This window comes from Sciurus carolinensis, chromosome 8 (genome assembly GCF_902686445.1).
Source record: "Sciurus carolinensis chromosome 8, mSciCar1.2, whole genome shotgun sequence".
NCBI classification, from domain to species: Eukaryota; Metazoa; Chordata; class Mammalia; order Rodentia; family Sciuridae; genus Sciurus; species Sciurus carolinensis.
Genome location: NC_062220.1, coordinates 66,818,763 through 66,843,215, shown reverse-complemented (window position 1 = coordinate 66,843,215; position 24,453 = coordinate 66,818,763). Strand labels below are relative to the sequence as shown.

The 24,453-nt window shown below is 39.6% G+C and overlaps 1 long non-coding RNA gene across 1 annotated transcript in view; it reads right to left on the bottom strand.

Moving 5' to 3' along the window:
- The window catches only part of LOC124990640 (uncharacterized), a 44,025-nt gene that overhangs the window by 15,387 nt on the left and 4,185 nt on the right, over window positions 1-24,453 (bottom strand). The window lies entirely within an intron of this gene.

The window sequence follows — 24,453 nt, the reverse complement described above, 5'->3', positions numbered from 1 at the left end:
TTCCTCTATTTCAGCCTGTTCTAATAAGTACAACCTCACAGATAACAAGGATTCCCAAGATTGGACTTGAACCAGTTCAAATCAAATCTTTAAGTCATGGCAAAATCTCTGTAAAGGACCAACTGAGAATTAGGTAAGTCACTTTCCAGAACATAATCCGGGAAAGAATAACATCTTCATGATACTATTACAAAAGGGAAGCTCCAGGTTTGAGCCAATTCTTGTGTCAAATGTCAAAATTATAGCCAATCCACTCCTGAAGTAATACAGAGAGAGAACTTGCACATTTGGGTGTAAAGACTTATAAAGCTACTAAGAAAGTATACATCAGTGCAAGGATAGAACCATAGACCAATGCATAGAATGGAGCCCTCCAAAACTGATCCATGCACATAAGGACCCTAGGCTTAAGGCAAAGGTAGCACTACAAAGTACTGGGCAAACAACCATGTTTTTAATAAATGATGTCAAGGAGAAAATGAAGCCTAACCCCAACCTCACACCAAACACCAAAGACATTTGTGGGAAGACCTTAGGCCCAATTATAAAAAGTGATTGAGGAGATAACTTATGATGATATCTTCATAACCCCAGATTAGAGAAGATTTCTTAAATGGGTCACAGAAATGCTGTTCAGTTGAACGTTGAAAACATTTATTATCAGAAGATGTCCTTACAAAAGCAGAAAGGCAAACCACAGAGTAGAAGACAATATTTTCAGATTATATGTCAAATGAAGAACTCCTGTAGTCAATAAGAAAAATGAGAATTAATCTCACACCAGTCAGAATAGCAGTCATCAAGCATACAAATAATAATAAATGCTGGAGAGGATGTGGAGAAAAAGGAACACTTACAAGGTTGGTGGAATTGTAAATTTTTTTAGTTAAAAATTTTTATTCATTTTTTTCTTAGTTATACATGACAGTAGAATCCATTTTGATAAAATTATACAAGCATGGGATATATCTTATTCTAATTAGGACCCCATTCTTGAGGGTGGGGTAGAGTTGTAAATTAGTACGACCACAATGGAAATTGGTATGGAGGTCCCTCACAAGACTAGGTATGAAGCCACCACATGCTCCAGCTGTACCTTCTCAGTATTTATCCTCAAGAATTAAAGTCATCAGGCCACGGCCCCACCCAGCAACCCGGCCCAACACCCTCAGTCGCCAGTGCCGCCCCAGCTCAGCCCGCGGTGTCTAGCACCCACACTGCAGCTGACCATCTACCAACAGGTGGGGACACTCTGCCCACTATCATGGATTATTCCTGACCTGGAAGCCGCTATCCTTAGTCAAGCAGCTTCCTTCTTAGGGTACTGGGTACAATCCTCAGCACCTCATTATCAAGTACCTCTCAGGCATCAGGCTACTGAAGACTAGGAGGTCTGAACAGTACAGTATAGTTTTACTGTAGAATTTTTTTTATTAGTAGTATTATTACAATTATTCCTACTATACCTACTATTATTCCTACTTTTCTTTTATTATTTTTCTCACTCTATTTTCCTCTTATCTGTTTCTTTGGAGACTCTTTCTCCCTTTTCTCATGCCAACAACCAATTTCTTTTTATTCCACTTTCACTATTCCTATATTGTAGTACCTCTATAGACTCACTTCTTATCTCATTAACATTACATCTTACACCCCTCCCCATCCTCTTTGTCCACCATTAGAAATTGTGGTTGTTATTGCAAACCTTTTGTTTACACTGTAGATAGTAATCAAACTCATTATCTCTGTTTATTAAGACAATACTGTTAAGATCTTAATAGGCACTATTTGGGTTAAGGACGCATATTGTTTATATTGTGTGCTGCTAATATTGATCTCCCACTTTAAGGTGAGGTATTGGAAACCTGCAGAGTCACTATAAGTCTATAGGGGGGAAACTGCAATACTCGAATTCCCACTACTAGAGGGAAAGATACATGAACAACATGAAAAAACAAGGGAAGAAAGTGTCCCAAACAAACCTAGATGCTATATCAATAGAATCCAATGACAGCATGGTAGAAGAAATGTCAGAAAGGGAGTTCAGAATGTACATAATTAAAATGATCTGAGAAGCAAATAATGAGCTAGGAGAGCAAATGCAGGCAATGAATGATCACACCAATAAACAGTTAAAACAGCAAATGCAGGAAGCAAAAGATTGTTTCAATAAAGAGATAGAGATTCTGAAAAAAACTAAACAGAAATCCTTGAAATGAAGCAAGCAATAAACCAAATTAAAAATTCAATAGGAAGCATAAGGAACAGACTAGATCACTTGGAAGACAGAACCTCAGACAAAGAAGACAAAATCTTTAATCTTGGAAACAAAGTTGACCAAACAGAAAAGATTGGATCTTACCAGAGATTGGATCTTTTAGCATGGGATGTTGGAGGCATTCTTTAATTGGGGATTTAGCTGAAGGGAGACAGCCCTGATTGAAAGGGGGACCAGGCTATTTGCCAAGCAAAGCACAAGTAAGCTTTTATTGATATTTCTAAGGTGAGGTAAAGTCTGGTAGTTTTTCACTGGCCAAGGGTATGATTTTAAAAGATGTATTTCTTTTTGTGCAAGACTTGGGTCACCAGGCAGTCAAGGTTAACTTGTCCTAGTAACCGTTCAGTTCTTCCTGCCATGGGTGCCATTGTCCCATTAGACATTCTGACCTTGTGCTTCTGTCTGGATCTTATGATTGGACGGAAGGGCTTTAGGTGCTTTGACTGCTATAGCTGTTCAAAGAGTGTATGGGTTGGGTAGGAGAAAGCACATATCAGCTCCAATGACCAATCAGCACGTCTGCCTGCAGAGCCGAGTAGAATGTGACCCGAAGGTTAAGGTAGCAAAAAGGACAGACATAATATGAAGACGGAGATGCCACGCCTTTTTATCTCATCCCAGTCAACCATCGGACATCTGCAGGCCCACGTAAAGAGTCAGTGTTTTCAGCAAAAGTGTCCTTGAAGTCTCAAAGAAATACCCTAGATAACCATTATCAACATAACCCACATATCAATGTTATCTACAGCAAAGCTGGCAGGAAATTAATAATGTATTGCCCAGCTGTGTGACCTCCAAAATTAGTGATTTTTTTAAAAAACTGACTAAGAAAAGTGAAGTTAAAGGGTTTATGAAGGCTTTTCCTCATTAATTGTACAATTTCATCATCTTGTACAAACATTCTGCCTATGTGGTTTTAGCAGGATCTCATGATGCGTATGTTGAGAAAGGAGAGAAGTAACATGCCACACTACAAAGGGTTAAATAGTTTGTTGCACCCAGGGGGTTATTTTGTTGACTCAGCCTTTCCTTTGACCCATGATGGTGGTCCCTGACTGTCTTGGGAACACCTGTTTTTATGTTTGGGTTACAGTCCATTCAATATGACCAAAACAGTATTCTTATTATCCAGTATCTGATGACCTTCAATGAGCAGATTTTTCCATTTTTACTTATGGTCTTGGGCACTCTTTGCCTCTCCAAACAGATATTTTGTGTGACAATGGGGGTGAAAAGGAAAGGGACAAGGGAGGCACAGCCAGATGACAAATAGCAGGTTGCCCAGGTGCCGGCTGGCTTGTATTAGTCCATGCAAACTACAATAAAATACCTTAAGTCGGGTGGCTTATAAACAGCAAGCAGTTGTTTCTTCCAGTTGTGGAGACTGGAAAGTCCAAGGCCAAGGTGCTGGCAGACTTGGTGTCTGAGAAAGATCTATTCTCTGACTCCAATGGGGCTTTCTCTCTGTGTCCTCATATAGTGAAAGGGACAGGGCAACTCTTAGGGATCTCTTTATTTTGTTGAAATTCAACAACTCAATATATATAAACACTCTCAATATTTATAGAACATAATTTTCCCTGCCACTCTACCTTCCTTTTATCTCCTTTTTCAGCTCTGTGTCTTGATAAAACTTTATTTATAAAAACAGGCAGCCACCATAGTGTCATAGTTGAGCAACCTTAGAAAACACAGATGTTGTCATGGATCGTGAGGATGCCTCTGGGCTCAGAGAAAGTGTAATTAATTAATTAACCTTGTCTGACCAGGTGTTGTAAGGGGAGTAACAGTAAACAGGTAGTAGATGAGTGGAACAGAGAAAGCTGTGCCTACCCTGGGTAGGTATACACTGTGATCCAGTGGAATATGGGGAAAAATACAGTTTCTGAATAGATTTTTATCTGTTTTCATTTTAGACTGTTGATCTCCTCTACCCCCTCATGGATGCATGGAACAAGCAGTGAGTCATTTCATCTAAGGTACTAATCAGAAGTCAGGCTTCCAAACCTCCGAAGAGGATCTCACAGCACATGTACCCTGGGTAGCAGCAACTTCCCTTGCCACCCCCTGCTGGTCTGGTCTGAACTATGCATGTCTACCACTGAATTCCCCCAAGAGGAGCACAGTGTCCCTAATTCTTTCCTCAGGTGCACTTACCACACTGTAGGAGTCTTAGACTTACCGTTCTGTTTTTAATCTAATCAGTGGGTTCAGTTATTGTTCACAACCCAAAGAAAGGACATACACACACACATTTACAAGAGCACTGAACAAAGTGTGCTTTCCTTCACCTGCTTTTCTCGTGGTCTCCCTTTCCCTCAGTAGTTCAGGCCTGCTGTATACAGTTGGACGACTGTGCAGTGCACACGGGTGCCATATAAAAGGGGGCATCGCTCATATTGTAAATGTGGTAGAGTCATATCTATTGTGATGATGATTTTCTAGTGTAGCAGCTTCTGGTTCTAACAAAATTAGTACATTACAAAACTCTGTGGCTCTTCTAGAATGTGAAGAATAGAAAAGAGGAAAAATGCATAGAGCACACAGATCTTAACTCTTCTGGGGCATGGGTGTCATGGGAATGAGCTTTCCAGTTGAGGTGTGGAATCTTTCAGAGTGGGCCAGTATTTGAGTGCAGAATCATTTACACAGACCTCTCAGGGTCTTGGATTTCCAGTTTTCCAAGCATCATTTGTTAGAGACTTTCTTTTCTCCAATGTATGTTTATGGTGTCTAGAAGAGATAACTGTATTTAAGTGGGTTTGTCTCTGTCTTCTATTCTGTTCCATTGGTCTTCATGTCTGTTTTTGTGCCAATATCATGCTGTTTTTGTTACTATAGCTCTGCAGTATAATTTAAGGTCTGGTATTATGATAATGCCTCCTGTTTCACTCTTCTTGCTAAGGATTGCTTTGACTATTGTGGGCCTCTTATTTTTCCAAATGAATTTCATGATTGCTTTTTCTATTTCTATGAAGAATGTCATTGGAATTTTAATAGAATTGTATTAAATCTGTATAACACCTTTGGTAGTAAGGCTGTTCTCCCTATCCAATATCACGGGAGATCTTTCCATCTCCTAAGGTCTTCTTCAATTTCTTAGTGTTCTATAGTTTTCATTGTAGAGGTCTTTCACCTCTTTTGTTAGATTGATTCCCAAATATTTTATTTTCTTTGAAGCTATTGCGAATGGGATAGTTTTCCTAATTTCGCTTTCAGTTGATTCATCGTTGATGTATAGGAGTACTATTGATTTATGGGTGTTAATTTTATATCCTGCTACTTTGCTGAATTCATTTATAAGTTCAAGAAGTTTTTGGGTCTTCTAAATATAGAATCACGTCATCAGTAAATGGGGATAGTTTGAGTTCTTATTTTCCTATTTGTATCCCTTTAATTTCTTTCTTTTGTCTAATTGCTCTGACTAGAATTTCCAAGACTATGTTGAATCGAAGTGGTGAAAGAAAGCATCTCTGTCTTGTTCCTGCTTTTAGAGGGAATGCCTTCAGTTTTTCTCTAATTAGAATGATGTTGGCCTTCAGTTTAGCTTTTACAAAGTTGACGTATGTTCCTATTATCCCTAATTTTTCTAGTGTTTTGAGCATGAATGAATGCTGTATTTTGTCAAATGCTTTTTCTGCATCTATTGAGATAATAATGTGATTCTTGTCTTTAAGTCTATTGATGTGATGAATTATGTTTATTGATTTCCATATGTAGAACCAACCTTGCATCCCTGGGATGAATCCCACTTGATCATGGTGCACTTGGTGCATTATCTTTTTAACATGTTTTTGTATGTGATTTGCCAGTATTTTATTAAGAATTTTTACATCTATGTCCATCAGGGATATTAATCTGAAGTTTTCATTCCTTGATGTGTTTTTGTCCGGTTTTGGTATCAGAGTGATACTAGCTTCATAGTAGAATGAAATTTAAACGCTCTCTCTCACCCTGCACAAAACTCAACTCAAAGTGGACCAAGGACCTAGGCATTAGACCAGATATCCTGGGCCTACTAGAAAATGTAGGCCAAACTCTCTATCATGTCAGCTTAGGAACCAACTTCCTCAACAATACTCCTAAAGCACAAGAAGTATGGGACAACAAATTTGGTGTAACCACTCTGCAAAGCAGTATGGAGATTCTTCAGAAAACTTGGAATGGGACCACCATTTGACCCAGCTATCCCACGTCTCAGTTTATAGCCAAAGGACTTAAAATCAGCATACTACAGTGACACGGCCACATCAATGCTCAATTCACAATAACTAAGCTATGGAACCAACCTAGGTGCCATTCAACAGATGAATCAATAAGGAAAATGTGGTATACATACATAGTGGAATATTACTCAGCCATAAAGAAGAATGAAATTATGGCATTTGCCGGTAAATGGATCGAACTGGAGACTATAATGCTAAGTGAAATAAGCCAATTCCAAAGAACCAAAGGCTAAATGTTTTCTCTGATATGTAGATGCTAATTCACAATGGGGGAGGCTAGGAAAGAATAGAGGTACTTTGGATTAGACAGAGGGGAATGAAGGGAGAGGAGGGGGTATAGGGGTAGGAATGATAGTAAAATGAATCCGACATTTTTACCCTATGTGCATATATGATTACACAATGGGTGTAACTCTACATCATGTACAACCAGAAGAATAAGAAGTTATACTCTATTCATGTATGATGTGTCAAAATGCATCCTATTATCATGTATAACTTCTTAGAACAAAATAAATAAATGAAAAAAAGAATGAATAAATGGAATGGTATAAAACTAAAAACTTCTTGACCGCAAAGGAAACAATCAATAACATGAAGAGAGAGCCTACAGAATGGGAGAAAATCTTTGCCACCTGCATCTCAGATAGAGCATCAATATCCAGGATACACAAGGAACTCAAAAAACTTAACACCAAAAAAAAAAAAAAAAAAAAAAAACCAAATAACCTGGGCTGTGGTTTTGGTTCAGTGGTAGAGTACTTGCCTAGCATGTGTGAAGCACTGGGTTCAATCCTCAGTATCACATAAAAATAAATAAATAAAATAAAGGCATTGTGTCAATATACAACTAAAAAAAAATTTTTTTAAATACCAAATTAATAAATGCACAAAGGAACTGAACAGGCACTTCACAGAAGAAGAAATACGAATGGTCAACAAATATATGAAAAAATGTTCAACATCTCTAGCAATTAGAGAAATGGAAATTAAAACTTCACTGAGATTCCATCTCACTCCAGTCAGAATGGCAATGATCAAGAATACAAGTAATAGTAAATGTTGGTAAGGTTGTGGGAGAAAAGGTACACTCATACATTGCTGGTGGGACCGCAAATTGGTGCAACCACTCTGAAAAGCAGTATGGAGATTCCTCAGAAAACTTGGAATGGAACCACCATTTGACCCAGTTATCCCACTCCTTGGCCTATACCCAAAGGACTGAAAATCAGCACACTACAGTGATGCAGCCACATCAAGGTTTATAGCAGCTCAATTCACTATATGAACCAACCTAAATGCCCATCAACAGATGAATGGATAAAGAAAATGTGATATATATACAATATGGAATGTTACTCAGTCTTAAAGAAGAATGAAATTAAGATATTTGCCAGTAAATGGATGGAACTGGAGAATATCATGCTAAGTGCAATAAGCCAATTCCAAAGAACTGAAGGTTGAATGTTCTCTCTGATATGCAGATACTAACACATAATAAGGGGCAGGGGAGGAAGAATAGAAGTTCATTGAATTAGATAAAGGAAAATGAAGGGAGCGGAGCTGGGTGGGAATAGCAAAGACAGTAGAATTAATCGGACATAACTTTCCTGTGTTCCTATATGAATACACAACCACTGTAACTCCACAGCACGCACAACCACTAGAATGGGAAGTTATACTCCATGTAGGTATAATATGTCAAAATACAGTCTACCGTCATATATGACTGGAAAGAACAAATAAAATTTTTTTTAAAAACCAAAAATCCAAAGGCTGAATGTTCTCTGTTATGTGGATGCTAACACACAACAAGGGGGTGGGGAGGGAAGAATACAAGTTCAGTGGATTAGACAAAGGGGAGAGGGGGGACGGGATTAGGAAAGACAGTAGAATGAATTGGACATAACTTTCCTTGTTCACATACATGACTAGTGAAACTCCACATCATGTACAACCACAAGAATGGAAACTAATTACATAGACTCTACTCCATGTATGTATACTATGTCAAAATACACACTACTGTCATGTACATCTAAAAAGAACAAATTTTTTTAAATAAAAAAATAACTAATTAAAAAGAAATGACAAGGGCTCGGAGGTGATAGTCTGCTCACCAACAGTCACCTCTACTCAGGGTCAGAGGTGAAGGGAGAAAGACAGAAATCGCTCTCCCCATCCCAGATGTTCTTTTACATAGGAGGAGGAGCGAGAAGAAGGCAAGCAAAACAGAGAGCTGTGTTGCTGTGGTAGCAAGCACAGTAGCCACCCTCCTCAGGGAAGACCTTCCCAGGATCCATTCCCCTTTCTCCTGGTAACAGTTCCCCACTTTCCCTTTGCAAAATCAGTTCTGCTCTACTGTGTCTGGAATTGCCAAACAAAATAACCAGCTCTCTACTGGTTCAAGAGGTGGTTAGCAGGGCCAGCTGCACTCTCCTCCCTCTCTGTGCTGGTTAATTTCATGTGTTGACTGAACAATGGAGTGCTCAGAGATTTGGTCAAACATTCTGGGTGTTTCTGTAAGGGTGTTTTTGGATAAGATTAGTGTTTTGATCAGTGAAGCTGGTGGTCTTCATCTAATTAGTTAAAGTCTGAATAGAACAAAAAGACCAACCATCCCCAAATAAGAAAGAATTATCAGACAGTCTCCATCATCTGCAACGTCTGTTCTTTCTGCCCGATGACAGACAGGAATGTCATTTCTCCGGGTCTCCAATCTGATAGCCCACTGGCCCGCCCTACAAACTGGAATTTCCAGCCCCTAAAGTCATGTAAGCCAATTGCCTGGTTCCATTTCTCTAGAGAATACTAACCAATACATTCTCATTTTCTCGCATTCTCTATATTTTGAAGCATAAAGCCTGAGTAGAGACACTCAAAAATATAAACATAGACAGCATTCATTCAGCAGTGGTGTCCTGATGAGACTCAGGGACCGAGCTCCTACTGCCTACGCTCCTACAGAGATACCCTCACTCTTCTAAATAGATTTTCAGTCTTCCTAACAATTCTTGGAGCCTCCCTGTATCTTCTATCCACAGACATTTACCAAGTGCTATGAATTTTGGTTTACCCGAAATGTTTGTGTTGGAACTTAATTTTCAGTGTGGTAGTATTAAGAGGCCAGGCCTTTAGAAGGTGATTAGGTGATTTGTCTATTGTAAAAAGGTCTGAGGGAACCCGTTTACCCCTTCCATCAAATGAGGATACATAGAAGGTACCAACTATGAGGAAAGGGTCCTTACCAGATGCCAGATCTTTGATACCTTGATCTTAAACTTCTCAGCCTTCAGAACTGTGGAATTCAAAATTTCTGTTGTCTGTAAATTTCAGTATAGGGTATTTTGTTATAGCAGCTGGAATGGACTAAGACACTGAGTACTTACTAATTCCACGGTACCGTTCTGTTGAGAAAATAGCAGTGAACAAAATATCCCCTGCTTTCATGGAACTTATTTTCTAAAAAGTCCTTTTCAGTTTAAGTAGATTCTTATTAAGAGTTTATTTCTTTTTCTTGCCACCAAAGAATCCTGGCCAATACTAAAATTCTCCCTTCAGAGACTTCAGGCTCTGACCCTTCTCTAGATCATCTAGAATAAAGCAGATGTCCATCTCCATGAGGAGTCAAGGAAAAGGACCATAGCACTGTACAATTCTTGAGAGCCACTTCTCTATGATCACCCCAAGGAAAAGAACCTGTGAACCTGTCAGTGGACTTGTGTAGAGTATTCACTTTTGGATAACAGATGGCTCCCCAGGAATACCTACATTAGAGGGGTTTGTCAACAGGATGACCTCAGTCTACCCATCTTTTCTCCTACCCTGCGCAGGACCTGAGAAAATACCTTGCAATGAGCAACACACTCCTGCCTCATTACAACTTGTTTCACATTTCATCTTCTTCACCAGGAGCCTTTTCAGTGTCTTCACCCAAAGCCCAGAGGATTTATTCTTGGATTAGGCAGGAGTTGAGATGAGAGAAGCTGATTGAAACGGCCAGACACGGCTTTCTCATCAGGCAGTACAGGCAGTTATTTAACACAACTGAAACACTATCTTGCAGCAAGTAAGCGTGCTGTTGGATTCACTGTGGGGCTTTCAATGCCTACGGCTGGGAATTGTCACAGTTTAGTTTAGTACTCCTGGCAAACTCTAGAGCCAGTTTGCATAATGCAGTGTCTAAAGAACATGATTCTAGTTGAACAGAGTGTGTTTGCAGTTAAAAATAGAACTCAGTCACATAACAACTCATATATAAACCATGAGGCTGGAGGAGGAACAAAATTAAATAATAGTCCCTGGGGGTTCTTGAACACCTGTCTCCATCACTCAGAGCATGCGCTATCTGGGAATGGCCAGCACAGTGAAACTGTCAGCCCTGTCCTGAAATCAAATGGCAAAAATAAACAACCCAACTGACCCAGTTAAATCAGGAAACATGACCACACCTTTAAGCAGGCCACAATTCAGGTGACCTTTCCAGCCCAGGTCTCCTTGGGAATTTAGCTCTGTGTTTGTAAGAATTAACCACTGTAGATCCCATGTCAGACATGCTGGATTTACAGCTGAACTGAAAGCTGAGGCTGAGCTTGGTCTGAATTCCACCCTCACAGGTGCATATTCATCACAGGCACATGTGCTGTGCTCTATATAGAGGGCATAAAATGTGGTCCCTGGCTCCTTCTAAACACATGCGGAAGTCTAATGACCCCACTGCTCAGACTTACAATTAGAATTAGAAAGAAAATATTTGGATTTCCAAAGCAGGAAATATTTTCAAACAGTAGCACAGGTCTGTTTAGAAAGGTTGCCCCAATAAAATAGAAATTTCCTGCCTGGGTACATACAAAGCTAAGCCATCAGAACAATTAAGACTATAAATATGCTACCACAAGAAAAGGGTGTGAGAGACCCAAAAGAAAAGCAGCATGTCTCTTACCACACCTGTTGCTCCTGGGCAAAACGTTTCTCCTCTCTGTGTCTCACTTCTCATTCAAATCAGTGTACCATACCCATTCCCTTCCAACCTTCCCTTTCAAAATAGTGGGAAGAGTAACTGGACACTTGTGCCAGTTATTTGTTTCTTGTTCTGAAACTCTAGAGCAGTAATACTTTCCATGAATCACAATGACTTGGTAGGTTTAAAAAACTATAGTATCTGATCAGCACCTTCAGAGATTCTAGGGTGGGTGTCAGGCACGAGTAGGTAAGTTCCGGGGTGATTCTGATGTGCATCTAAAGCTAAAACCTATGAGCCGCACAGGGAGAAAAATCTCCCCACTGCTTCCCAGGGAGTGTTGGGAGATGAAAGAGACTCAGATATTCCCACTTCCTCCAAATTTTCAAGGGGTTTTCTTTTTTGGAGTTAGATGAATTGTCTAATTCTCAGACCTTCTCTCACCAACTCCCGCCTCTTCCTCTGCATCTTCAATCTGCAAGAGAATGAGCTAAATATCTTTCAAGGGTGGCTGGTTACTTTTTATTGAGACAAAACCTTATGTAGCACTGAGATGTTATGGCCTTTATCTCAAAAATGTTTTAGTTTTTAGGATTTACTTAGTGCCAGAGCATTTGTAACCAACCAGATGGGCTTGCCATTCTTAGCCTGGGCTGCCACGTTTGGAACAGGCTGCTGCCTTCACAATGTGTACCCTGCTTGCTACAATGAGCCTTCCACTGTGTCTTAGGTCACCATTAGTAAGGGATGTTGTGGTAGTCAGCATTCCATCACTAACAAACACCGGAGATCACCAACTTAGAGAAAGTTTATTTTGGTTCACGATTTATAGAGATTTTAGACCAAGATCTGTTGGCCCCATTGCTTTTAGGCCTGTGGCAAGGCAGCATATCGTGGTATGGCATGTGGCTTGTGGCAGAGTAAAACACTTACCTCGTGACCAGGGTATGAAAACAGAAGAAGGGACTAGAGTCCTACAATCCCCTTCAAGGATACATGCCCAGTGACCTGAAGACCTCTGACTACCTCATTTTAAAGTTTTCACCACCTCCCAGTAGCATCACTCCAGGGACCAAGCCATGGCCCTTCAGAAGACACTTAAGACCCAAACTATAGCAGATGCCTTGGCTACACACTGGCTTCCTGTGGCCAATTCAGGGCAGAGGATCCATAGTAAGTCCCTATGTCTCGGTATGCCTTTCCTTTTGCTTTTCTCCCTATCCTCTCACTAGGCCAAATGTCCCTTCTTACTAATGCATTTGTTATTCTAAAAGAGGAAAATAGCTTTTTCTCATTCTTCCTAGGTTTGTGGCTGAAACCCCTATAACAAAAGAGATATTAACAAGAGAAAAATCACATAAATTTATTTAATGTAAATTTTATGGGACATGAGAACCTTCATAAGGAAATAAAGACTTGAAGAAACAATTTTTCTTAATAGTAGGTTTGATGAAAACTGGGCAGTCATAGAGAAAGATAAGGGACAAAAAAATGTGATCTAATAGTAATAAACTGAAGGAAATTTAGCAAAGCCTGTTTGTTCAGGTTCCTCTCGGTGACCTTTTGTCTTCAGCCATAAGGACGCTCCTTTCCTCAGGTATAGGAGGGCACCTCTCACATGAGCATCTTATGACTTGCCTGGGGAAGAAGGAAGGAAGGAAGTCAGAGAGACGGTCCTGCTTCTGCAGGTTTCTCAAATTCCTTCAGTGTAAACTATTCCATCTGCCAACATACCAAATTTTGAGACAGCCTGTCTTGAGCCTATTAATACTGTTTCTCGGTTCCCATCTGTAGGATGAGTGTGTCCTCACTCTTATCAATCCTGGAGGACTATCCATCTGTGTCCCCTCCCTGCTTCCTATAATTCTGTTCTTTGCCTTTCAAAGTACTCTTATGCTTCTGCTATGTTGAATCTAATATGTGAGAAGGAGCTGGAAACCTTGAAACACCAAAGGACACAGCAAGTTTGCAGAATTCAGTGTTGAAGAGTAAAGGGACCAAATAGGCCTTGATCTGACTCCTGACTCCATCATTTATTAGCTATGTATTCTTGAACAGCATAACTATTCTCTCTGGCATTTACCCAACTTGACACTCAGTTTACTCAATTGTGGGATAAGATTTGTTACAAAGCCTATATCATAAGATTGGTATGAGGACTAAAGGGGATCATGTGAACACCCCCAAAATGTTAGCCACAATTATCATTGTTATTATTAATGAGTAAGAGGAGCATGGTAGACAACTGGCATCTCCTCGGAATTAGCGTGAATTGTAAAGCAACAGAACTTGGGGACAGAAAAACTAAGCTTAGAGTGATGCCCTCTCTCTGTGAACTAAGGCAAATCATCAACTCTTGAAGCTTTGGTTTCTACAAGTTGAAAACTGTGACAATAGTAATAAAAAATAATAATGTCCACTTCACAGGATTATTGGAGGACTAAGTGCAATCATGTGTATAAGTGTGTGGTTTGCAAACTACAAAGAACCATATAATATCAGTACTTATTGCCTGCACCCCATTCTCAACATTTTCTAAGACTTGTTCTGACAAACTGAAAAGGAATAAATGGATTCTCTAAGATTAGCAATGAAAGAAAATGAGGCTCAACTCTCATGCCCTTAATCTGTAGCTCAACAAAACTCAGGCCTTTGGGTGAACCCCCAGAGGGTGTGAAAAATCTGACTGAAAGAAATCCATGGACACTGGAACACCTAGGCACTGGGACACATGGGAACACAATTAAGCCAATCCTTTGATTCAGTATGTGTCTACTGTTGACCTACCACATAATCTCATATTGCTTCAGGAAAACATTAAAGTTACTGACTTTCTTAAAAGATAGACCAATATCCCAGAGGGAGGGAGGGAAAGAAAGAAAAGAAAAGAGAAGAGAAGAGATGAGAAGAGAAGAAAAAAAAAAAAAAAGGAAAGGAAAAGGAAAAAAAAAGAAAGAAAGAAGGGAGGGAGGGAGGGAGGGAGGAAAAAGTCCCTTAAGGACTTTTAATTCTTAGCTCATGAGATTATTTTTAATGTTGAAACTTTTTCAATATTTCATTTTTGGTGACACTTTTCTGGTGCTGACTTGGCTATCCTATACCACATTTTTCATTGCTAACATAAACATGAGTAATTTCAAAGTTAAGGGCAAGGAGCAGCTAAACCTGCAGGGGGAATAGAGCGGGATTCATGATCAAAATGTTCCTGACCACTTGGAAGCAGGCCCAGGATGACTCCTACGGAAGTTCTCTCTGGGTCCTGAGCTACCTAAACACAGGCTGTCTTCCCACTCCATCCCTCTGCTGTCCTTAGAGCCACTGCTAAGGCAAGCTGCCAGACATTCACATAAAGTCTTAAGTCAGATTAAAGCACCAGTCCTCTAGAATATTGATCTTTTAAGAACAATCAAAATTTAGTCAAAGGAAAGCGGTTCCAGTAGTAGAGTTCTGGGCTTTGCTCAAGAGGTGTTAGAGGAAACAGGCAGAAGGTAATTTCTATAGGAGTACTTTGCACATCTACACAAAATCTTTAAACCACTTCCTACTCCACTGAGTAGAAGGAAATTGAGGCTAACTGTATCTTCAGTCATAGGAAAAAAGCCAGGAAGGGGAGGCCAAAGAAAACTTGTGAAGAACGTGAAGAGTGCCACTCCTCCAAAATTTTCTATGTTTTTGTGGAGATCATGAGATTGACTCAAAGGAACAGAAGTAATCTAGCAGTAGGAATGTTTGTCTTCCAAATGGTTCTGTGCATGGTAAAACAGGCATAGTGATAAGGAAAGCCCCTTTGGAGAGCTTAACTCCTATCTCCACCTAACTTAATTTGATCCCCAAATCAGAAAACCAACTGAGAACAGGAAAGGAAAACTATAAATCATTCATTTAAATCTATAAAATTAAAAACTCCACTTACATGCTACCACATTTCATCAGCAAAATATCAGTATGGATTTATTTTACCTGATAAGTATTCAATTACAGGAACCTAAGTGGCAGTGTTAGGAAAGATACAGACATGTAGATGTATAAGACAGGCAAATTTGGACAGATTTTTTTTTTCAGCACTGGGAGCAAATTCAGGGCCTTGCCCGTGCCAGGCAAGCGTTCTCCCACTGAGCCACATCCGCAGCCATGAAATGAATAGTCTCCACTGACCAAGACTGTAAAGCAATCCTGAATTAAAGTGAAGTCTGTCAGATGGCAAGATATCTGACTGATTTTGCCACCCTTCGTGGGGCTCTAGAAACAAGCAGGTGAACAAGTCATAGAGGGTGAACACATTGCTGAAATAAACTATCAGAGGGCTCGGGTCTGATATACTGGGGAAAGGTACCTTTTCCTGCTGGACCAGCTCTGCCCCCAACCAAAATAAATACTGGAAAAACTTGAAGAATATTCTTTCAAGGAGACGGTAAATTATTTGCCTGCTCAGAGAACCTAGCTTTTCAAATCAAGAGCATAAAGGAGAGCCTGATGTTAGCAAGAGGGTAAAAAATGTTTTTATTCATCCTGTAACACAGGCCTGGTGCCCTCGCACAGCTCAGGGTTAGGAAAAGAGTGGGGTAGGATAAGGCAAAAGGAAGGATGAACGACGCCAGGCCTGCTCACTCCCACTCCATGATAGGGTCTCAGTTATGGTTCAGGGCAGGGGTAGAGTGAAGGGGAATAACTATTTTTCTTATTAGGTGCTTAAGATGCTGCTGGTTGCATTGTATATTTTCTTTTTAATTCTCATGACAACACTTAGAGTTAGTTATCACTTATTTCCATATCCAATATGAGGTTCAAAGGACATTAAAGAATTTATCCAAGTTCATACAGGAATTTAGACCTGGGTCTGACTCTCCAGCTCCTGCTATAAGGGATACATTTTATCATCCATTATCATTCTGGCTGGATGCTCAGTGGATAGCCCTGGCTCCATTGCCTCCCCGGCAACCTACTCTCTCTGGGGCCAGCTAGTCTTTTTTTTTTTTTTTTTATTGTAAACAAATGGGATACATGTTGTTTCTCTGTTTGTACATGGAGTAAAGGCGTACCATTTGTGTAATCATAAATTTACATAGGGTAATGTTGTTTGATTCATTCTGTTATTTTTTCCCTTCCCCCCACCCCTTCCACTCCTCTTTTCCCTCTATACAGTCCTTCCATCCTCCATTCTTTCCCCCCTCCCACCCCCATTATGTGTCATCATCCGCTTATCAGCGAGATCATTCGTCCTTTGGTTTTTTGAGATTGGCTTATCTCACTTAGCATGATATTCTCCAATTTCATCCATTTGCCTGCAAATGCCATAATTTTATTACTCTTTATGGCTGAGTAATATTCCACTGTGTATATATTTTTCCAGTATTTTTTTTTTGGTTGGGGGCAGAGCTGGTCCAGCAGGAAAAGGTAACTTTCCCCAGTATATCATACCCGAGCCCTCTGATAGTTTATCAACTGTGATATATATATCACAGTTTCTTTATCCATTCCTCAATTGAAGGACATCTAGGTTGGGTCCACAATCTGGCCTATTGTGAATTGAGCAGCTATGAACATTGATGTGGCTGCATCTCTGTAGTATGCTGATTTTAAGTCCTTTGGGTATAGGCTGAGGAGTGGGATAGCTGGGTCAAATGTGGTTCCATTCCAAGCTTTCTGAGGAATCTCCATTCTGCTTTCCAGAGTGGCTGCACTAATTTGCATCCCCACCAGCAATGTATGAATGTACCTTTTTCCCCACATCCTCGCCAACACCTATTGTTGCTTGTGTTCTTCATAATCACCATTCTAATTGGGGTGAGATGGAATCTTAGGGTAATTTTGATTTGCATTTCTCTTATTACTAGAGATGTTGAACATTTTTTCATATATCTGTTGATTGCTTGTACATCTTCTTCTGTGAAGTGTCTGTTCATTTCCTTAGACCATTTGTTGATTGGATTATTTGTATTCTTGGTGTAGTTTTTTGAGTTCTTTATATATTTTGGAAATCAGTGCTCTATCTGAAGTATGAGTGGCAAAGATTTTCTCCCACTCTGTAGGCTCTCTCTTCACATTGCTGATAGTTTCCCTTGCTAACAGAAAGCTTTTTAGTTTGAATCTATCCCAGTTATTGATTCTTGCTTTTATTTCTTGTGCTATGGGGTCCTGTTAAGGAAGTCTGATCCTAGGCCGACATGTTGAAGATTAGGACCTACTTTTTCTTCTATAAGATGAAGGGTGTCTGGTCTGATTCCGAGGTCCTTGATCCATTTCTAGTTGAGTTTTGTGTAGGGTGAGAGATAGGGGTTTAGTTTCATTCTGCGGCATATGGATTTCCAGTTTTCCCAGCACCATTTATTGAAGAGGCTATCCTTTCTCCATTGCATATTTTTGGCCCTTTTGTCTAGTATGAGAAAAATTGTATTTACTTGGTTTTGTGTCCATGTCCTCTATTCTGTACCATTGATCAACCTATTTTGGTACTAATACCATGCCGTTTTTGTTACTATTGCTCTGTAGTATAGTTGAAGTTCTGGTATTGCAATACCTCCTGCTTCACTCTTCCTGCTAAGGATTGCTTTAGCTATTCTGGGTTTCTTATTCTTCCAGATGAATTTCATGATTGTCTGCTCTATTTCTGTAAGGTACATCAGCTAGAGTCTTGTTTAAGAGAGCCAAGACCTTCCCCTTGTTTCTGTTGGGGAGAGACAGATAAGACTCATACCCTGAGGTTCCAGCATTTTCCACCACTTTCACACTTAGCTAAAACACAAGATGGGAGCTCTGTTTCCCCAACTGCTACCAAAAGGGTACATATAAGTAACCCAGACATGGTTCCCAGGGAAAGCTACCTCCCCATTAGAGATCCAGGATGACAATTTCTTCTATCTCCTCCCATCCAAAGACTGCTCCAAAGCAATCTTGTTTGATCCAGAGTCGCATGGGGCTGCGCATACATCCTGCCCACTTACCAGCCCAACCCTTCAGAGCTCTTTGTGAAGCAATGCTAAGCATCCCTTGGCATTGCTTTCCAGCCTTCCCTCCCTCCCTGTCATATATCTGATTACCATGCATCTGAGTTTACATGGTCTCAACAAAGGATTGAGTAACCTAGACTTTCTAGTTATGTTTGTATTTAGTTTTTTATTTCATTATTCTGAACAAATGTGATAAGTGTCTGCAAGCCTATCATCCAAAACACGAGCTAGAATCTTGACATACCTTCATCTAACCACATGATCCCCACATCCTATTCTCCACCACTTCCTGCCCAAGATAACCATCATTCAGAATACCTTTACTTTTAAAAATATATACTTTTATTGTATGTATAAGCATTTCTATGAAATGCATGTTAATAGTCATTTGTTTTAACTATAAAATATATGGACTTTTTTTTTCACTTCATGTTTTATTGTCAGGACTTATCCACATTGTTATGAATTAGTGTAGTTCATTCCTTTTCTTTTCTTTCAGTGCTATGGATCAAACCCAGGGCCTCACGCATGCTAGGCAAGTGCTCTGCCACTGAGCTACTTCCCCAACCCAGTTCATTTATTTTTATTGCCATACAATAGTCAGTTGTGTAAATATATCACCAATTTATCCATCCACTCTTCTTGATGGGCATTTCCATTATTTCCAATTTTTTGCATCATGAACAGTGTAGTTGTGAATGTTCTTGCACATATCTCCAGTTTTACATCTCTAAGACTTTCCTTTGGGTCCCTCCCTAGGAGTGAAATTGTTGGGTCATACGTAAATTAATGTTCTGCTTTAGGAGATAATGCCAAGCTGTTTTCCAAATTGCTTACACAAATCTATAACCTTTCTATCACACTGAGAATGTTCACTACAATCCAATTTTTACAGTCTCCCTTGTTCTGATAACTGCCAAAAATGAGAATTGTTGGTTGACGACTAAATTCATTATGTCTTCTTGGGGCATTTGCATTTTTTAAAGAGGACGCTAGAAGAGGCAGTGCTTTAATCCAAAGAAATGAATTTCTCAAGATGAATATTTCAGAGTCTATCTCTATATGCCACATCAAATTCAATTGCTTCATTGAAATTCTTTCTGCATTCCAAATCTGTGCTAGGCCTGAAGATATAAGAGTGGGAGATACAGGCCCTTCTTTCAAATATTAAAAAGTCTGATGCCTGAGAAAAACAAGAAAACCATTACGTTGGACTTGAACATATCAGACTTTCTATTTCTTCTTTATACCTTTCCCCAGGGGAATCTGGTAACAGGCTAACATCAGAAGCACAGGAAGGCTTCAGGAAAATGGGCAGGTATACATCAATCCTGCCCAAAGGCACATAACTTCAAGAAGTCCCAGCCTAGTTACTTGCTATCATCACTTCCATATCACTGTAAACTTCCTGAGATTGCTGACAAGGACAGTCAGTTGCATGATGAGTTAGAGCTCTATTTGCCCTGTTCCAAGAGGCTGGTAAACTGTCCTTCCACCCAGTTCCATCCACATAAGGATCTCTTAGAATACATAAAGTATCTCTTTGAACTCTTCCTTACCCCATTCCCTATCCTTTTCAGCATTGCTTGCCTCTGCTTGCCTGTGCTTGCTTCATCTTCAAGTTCACTCCCTCCATCTGGGAGCAAGATGGATCCCAATTGCTTCAGACATATAGAGGTTTTATAGACTATGATCCTTAGAAAAGGGGTATATTTCTGGATAGTTGATAAAATACCCAAACAGACTTCTGCTGGTCCAACTTCTATCATATACTCTCTCAGGAAGTAATGACTGTGCCTAGGGGAATAAAATTCTGATCGACAGAGCCTCCTTAGTTCAGGACTGTGCTGAAGTCTACTATAGTGCATATTTACAGTCCCTCTAACACTGAGCAACTGTACCTCAAGGGCTTATTTTGCACTGTTTGTGCATAAATTCACTTAAGTTTAGGAGGTATTATGTTCCTCATTCTTCCTGAATTACTGCTTCACCCGAGTTACTGCTTGAACCAGTGTGAGTTCACTCTCCTAGGTGGAACATTTTTCATTAGTGTTCTTGTTGCCTTTGTTTCCAGGACTCTGGGTATTTTCCTTATGCTTCTCTTTCTTGCCTCCAGCTGCTTCATGACCAACCATGTTCCTTTTTTCTTCTCCTTAGGTCAGCCAATTAAAATTCTCAACACTGGAATTTCTGAAAAGGTAGCAGGAAGGTGGGCATTGTGTTGGGGGTAGAAATAGCAAATAGAAGGTAGGTCTTAAAATCAAACCACATGGGCAGCAGTTAACCTTACCTATTTAGTTATTAGAATCAGTTCCAACGAACTCCTCAGTGTTCAGAATGTGGAGTCTACAGAATTTCAGAGTCCCAAGAATGTTGTAGGAGTTGCTCTAGAAACTTGCTTACATAGCACCTGAGTCAACAGCAGTTGATTATGCAGATTATAAAGACTGCAACCCTTGCCAATTTATCTGTTTTACCAGATTTTGCAGGGTAGTCAAATTACAAAACAGAAAATAAAAAAATATAAAAACTGTATGTCTTATGTTCTTCATTGCACTTAATCACAACTTGAAAACATATTTCCATGTTTTTATTTAGCCTGTCTCTTCATTGAGAATGCAAACTCTGAGAACAAGAATATCATGTTACTCTTTTTATGATCGGCACTTAGGAAAGTGTCTGGTACATAGAGGTGGTCAATAAATGATGAAAGGAGGTATAGTGTTCAGGTCTCTCTTCTCAGATGATAGGCAACCATACTAAACATGGTTTAATACATTTGTGGTTTAGTACATGGGTTTGCCTTACATTTGTTCCCAATTTTTCTTTTCTTCAGTACTGGGCAGCTTCTCCATCATACTTCCCAGGCATTCAGTATCCCTCTTGCAACTTCTTGACTGTCCAGAGTTTGCTCTTTAGTTAAACTTCTCCTGGGATTGTGCCCCAGATTTCAAGATTATCTCTCCCTAGACTTCCATTAAAACTACCATTATTCTCACTCCCAGGAAAAAATATTTGGGGAATTTCATATTAAAGTGCTATGCTGTAATTGACCATTTAATACAATAATTCTCCAGAGCTGTTAGCCTACAATAGAGAAGGTATTATGAGGGCATTTCAGGGTCAGCAGGACAGTGCAGTGGTATATGTGTATATTTTCACAGTGGGTGGTGGGGTGGTCAGGGCTTTCTTCATTCTTCCAAACCTCATCATAAAGGTAGTCACCTATGCCTTAATTTCAAAGTCAAAAGTCAAAAATTCCTAACTACTCAACACTGGTCATTTTTGAAGAAGAAAAAAGCAATACAAAGAAATAAGAAAGCAGAAGGGTTTAAATATAAACAAAAAATAACCCTTACTTTTCCTCAAGGAAAATAACATGAGTAACTAAAGAAACTGCTTTCAAAATCAAAGACCAATTTATTTAGTTGTAAGACAGTTACAAATAATTGTTGCTTAAATTTTTTGTATGGGTGAAGAGTATAAAAGATACAAACCTAAGACACAAAAGAGAATGATCATGAGCAGGTTCTCCAAAAGATTCCTTTAAGTGGCCAACTCCTAAGGTATACGAAAAGTAAAATTCCATTTGCAAAAGTTACATTTACAGTTAACTTTATAGAAACCTGGCTACTGTGTAAAGTACATTCTTCTTCTTCCTAGAGAAACTACAAACACCCATTGCATCATTTCATGGACAGCCTCCACTGATTCCTTTATTTCCCCACTCCACATCATGCTAGATGATTTTTGTTGTTAATAAGATTATAGATTTCCTGGGCCTGTGGCTAGCCAATATTGATAGTGATTACCTTTGGGGACCTGTGCTATCTTAGTAAATGCTACAATGTTACTCAGATTATGGTGGTTCCCACACAAATTCTGTAGGGCCAGAATCAGGAGAGACGGCTACCATGCTTTTTTCAGGGCTTTCAAAAGCCTTAGATCTGGCATGCTTAAAACAAAGCACTTCGTCCACTCAGTTTACTGTCCCAGAAGATCTATCACATGCTGTTTTCTCCCTGGCAGGAACTCAGTTCTCTGTGTGATTACAAGTAGGATAAACAAACCATTCATACAGAACTAGTGGACGTTTTGTTTTGCTTCCCACCTGATTTCAAGAAAGAGCCTTGGGTATAATACAATATTAAGCTTGAAAACACTGTATAAACCTTTAGGGATACTTTACTTCCAGGGAGACGAGGTGGAAATTCTTTGAATAATTGCTTCTGCTAGAAGCTGCTCAAAACTGGATACTAAAATCTCCAGATTGATGCTGCTTATATGGCTTAGGTCGTCTACTGAACCCTCCTTCCTTCGGTATGATTCTGGCACCTGTCTGTGATATCTTCACATTTGTCTTCATTCTCAAATCCCGATTTGTTGTCAGAAGTATTCTATTGATATTAACATACAAAATTGATGCCATACAAATACTCTTATTACAGATGAGGTAAGTAAGCCAATTACATGGTAACACGCCAGGAAAATGTGTCAATCTGACAAATCTAGGGCAGCAGACAGTGGTTTCTATGTCTAAATCTCATGCTTTTGTCACAGGCAGTATTGTGCTGCTAGTGCCAACCTGGCTGCCTACTCTTGCTCATTGTCATCATTTCTGGGGCCTGAGAGCCCTTGACCAATAGATTTAGAAAATATCATCTATCATGACTCGACTAACAATTTTTCCCGTTTGTCTTCTAACACTACTGCCATAGTGATCTTCCCAAATTAGAAATCTGATGTTACTCTCCTTTGCCTCAAAGTTACTTGCTACTCAGAAATAAAGTCTGGACTCCTACTCTGGGTTTGGGGGAAAGCCCTGCCTCTACATTGCTCCCATTACCCAAAGTATAAAGATCTGATCCCTTTAAAGAACTCTCTTCCCCTCTATCTCTATGTCCTACCCTCTGTAGCACCCTACATGGGAGAACCATCTCTCAAGCTTCAGTGTTGGGTTACTTCCTCTATGAAGCCTATCCTGATATGCTTTCTTCCCTGTGAGTTTCAGTTTCCTAAAGATTACAGTGTGGATCATAACTCCTACACTTCCTTTATTTCAGATTATATGGAAAAATGACTATGAAAGTTCTCTGAAAAATGCAAATCACTATGCTAAGGCCAAGTTATGTTATTCTACAATATGCCTTTTTTCTTTTCTTTGATACTGAGTATTGAACCCAGGGGTCCTTAAATACAGAGCCACATCCCCAGCCCTTTTTAAAATTTTTAATTTTGAGACAGGATCTCACTAAGTTGCTTAGAGTCTACCTAAATTGCTGAGGCTGGCCTTGAACTTGTGATCCTCCTGCCTCACCCTCCTGAGTCTCTGAGATTACAGGCATGTGCCACCACATCTGGTACCTTTTTTCTTTTCTTGCAGTAGGGATTATACTCAGGGCCTCTCAAATGACAGGTAAGGGCTCTACCAACAAGTTATACCCCCAGTCCATTTTTTAAATGTCTCACTTTGAAACAGGGTCTTGTTAAATTGCCTAGGCTGCTCTTGAACTTTTGATCCTCCTGACTCAGCTCCTGAGTAGCTTGGATTACAGGCATGAGCTGCTATGCCCAAAAAGCCTGTTTTCTCTAGAAATCAATTACAGTACTTGTGACGATTATTCTAAAATTAACTTCTACAAATTAGAACACTTCCTGTTTATTGTGTAAATATGAGCTAAACTTGAAGTGGTACTGAAAACTGCTCATTTCAGAAGTAGATTAAAATTGGACCCACAGATCATTAGAGAATTAGAATGATCTTTGTCCCATGACAAAGAAATGCATGCAAATTGCATTTTCATTGTTTTCTAAAATTCTATTCTCAAGTTTCACATTTTTTTTTTATTTTTAATCAATGGAGTAGTCTTCCTTATAAAACCAATTCTAACCAATAAATAAAAGTTTGATTTCCTTATATGGCTTTAGCTGTAGCACTAAGTTCTTTGTTGCTTCTTGACCAATTGGTAAATTGATGTACCCACTCCTGGAACGGTGACAATGACAGTTAACATTTACTTAGTTCTTAGTCTTTTCCAGGCA